The following is a 2,712-nucleotide window of genomic DNA, read 5'->3' on the forward strand; positions in this document are numbered from 1 at the left end:
TATATATATATATGAGAATACCTTCTATTTAAATCACACATTCAATTTTTTAAAATGATTTTGTATCTATAGCTGTTTGATAACCACAGCATCCCTATGAAGTAGACAGGCAGGCATGATTACTGTTAGTTTTATAACCGAAGAAATAGAAACTCAGAGATGTTAAGGAGCTTGTCAGAAGTCATTCAATTTATTACTCTGAGGACTGGGGCAAAAATCAGGTCTTTTCTCTTTGAGTCCAATACTTTTTCAATTGCTCAACATGCTGGTTTTTGTTTGTTTCTGTACAAGCATAGTCTTCATAAATTTGCAAATGTGTATAACTCCAATATAAAATGTTTAAGTAAAGTAAGGATGAAATTTTCTCATCCCCTTTATGTGGATGTATAGATGTGTTGACATAGTTTTAGTATGCACTTTCTGTAGTTCATTTCAGAGTATCACGTGAGGATTTATCTGTTGAAAACACCATGGCAAATTAACCATGACAGGTTAGGATGAATCAACACCATGCATAATGAAGTGAATTTTGGCCAATTTTACAGCAGTCGCGATTGTACTAAATAATTTTTTTTCATGTGATTTATCTAAATTAACTGGATTGGTTGTCTTCATTTATCAAGGAATCTGTATAATTGTTAAATCATTAGCTCTCTTTGTACTATATGACAAGGTCAAAGTTGAATTCTATGTTCTACATATAGCCATAAATTATGTTTGAATAAGAGGATTGACAAAAATTGCATGAAATACATTTAAAAAAAAATGAGCAAAGATGGCATTTCTCCTTATAAATTACTTTGTCCAGATGCCTATGAGGAAATTATCTTCAATCTCTTTCTCTAATAGTGGTTCCAAAGAATCTGGTTTGACTATGAAATTATACCTATGACCAGCAAACAAAATTATAAAATAATTTATTTTATCTCTCAGCTTCTTTTTTATAACCTCTACTCCATTTCTTTTACTGTTTCTTTCTCCCAGGTACCCATTAGTCTAAGGCCATTTCTTTCTTTTTTTTTTTATTTACATTCATACACTGTACATCATTACAGCATACAAAATGAGATTTTTCCATTCAGAATACACTGTATATTGGCTCAGTCAAGCACATCAACATATGTGTTATTGTCAACAAATAATGTTCCATTTCTTATGGAAGGCATTCAGGAATAGCGGGCTGCTGTGGGACTTCCAGTCATAGCTTCTGCCATTTCCCATCCTCCTCCCACACTGTCTTTGGTATCTATGGTTGCTTTCTATACCTTTTCCCCCCACATTTTATTGTTCCACTAAAGATCTTAATTAATCTAAATATTTTCAATAGCAAGAACAGCTGAGATATACATATCCATGAACACAAGTCTGACTTTAGGCATAAATCTCAGTGAATAGAATGAACATACTATAAAGTAGCACCTAGCTAGGGCTATATAGCTTACTGCAGTCATCAAATAGGTATTTTTAATGCATTTTCTTTTATATTTTTTCTTCTGAAATTTTTTTTATTAATTTACATTCATTCCCTTAGTATCATCACAACATGCAAAATGTGGTTTCTCATCTAGAATAAACTGCATAGTGGCTTAATCATGCATGTTAATATCCCTAATTTTCCATTTCTAGTTTCATGTGTATATATATATATGTATATATATATATATTTTTACTTTTATTTCTTACCCTCTGCCATTTCCGATCCTCCTCCCACACTATCTCAGGTGTCCACAGTGGTTTTCCATCCCAACATTTCATTGATCACAGAATATCATAAGTAATCTAACTACTTTCAATAGCAAATTCAGCTGATGATTTTAAGAAAAGCAGTTTTGAACTGGTAAGGATATTTCCTTGAAACGTAAAATAGGTTAGTATTCTGTTCAAATAGTAGGTACATGAATCTAATGACAGCTGAAGACAGGACAAAAATCCTTAAAACCGGACAACAAAGCTTAGAAGAAAAGCAGCAATATTCTAAGGCCATTTCTATACAAACTAGCCTTGGCAACTCATTTTCTCCCAGCTAAGAACTCATTGTTTTTTCCTTTCATAAGTATCTGTTTTAAAACCCAGAACCTACAAATCTGTTTTAAAACCAGAACCTACAAATTTAGGTCATCAGTAAATATTCTATTTTTGAGCATGAGTGTGATATTTTATGCTATATCTCAGTCATGGCAATACATAGATTTTACCAATTGGAACAATTAATACCAAGTGTACAAATGGAACTTGTGACTCTAATGCCAAAGTAAAAATGAGTATAATACAAATTTCTATAATAAGATAGCACTATCTTAGTCTGATAAAAGTGTGCCAATGTCTTTAACTCATCTTTTATTAAAAAAATAATTAACTAATTATTATTTTTTGGAGATATTTTTGCTATAGGGTATATGCACTCACCAGAAAGACAGAGAGAGACAGAAAAACAGAAAGCGAGAAATCACCCCCAGGGGGGTTGGCCACGTCGCAATCCTTTCTCCTCTGTTCTCCTCTCGGGATCTTGGGCACACACACACATGTGCTCAGCATAAGTTTAACCCACTGGGTCCAGGACTTGACTACAAGGGAGTAACATAGCCATTATGTCAACTGTTGTTGTTCCCAATTTTTAAATTTATTTTTAATTTTACTTTTTCATTAATTTATTTTAATTTGACCAGAGAGAGACACACACAGAGAGAAAGGGAAAGTGAGAAAGCAAGCCTC

Source organism: Tupaia chinensis, unplaced genomic scaffold (assembly GCF_000334495.1).
Source record: "Tupaia chinensis unplaced genomic scaffold, TupChi_1.0 Scaffold000034_1, whole genome shotgun sequence".
NCBI classification, from domain to species: Eukaryota; Metazoa; Chordata; class Mammalia; order Scandentia; family Tupaiidae; genus Tupaia; species Tupaia belangeri.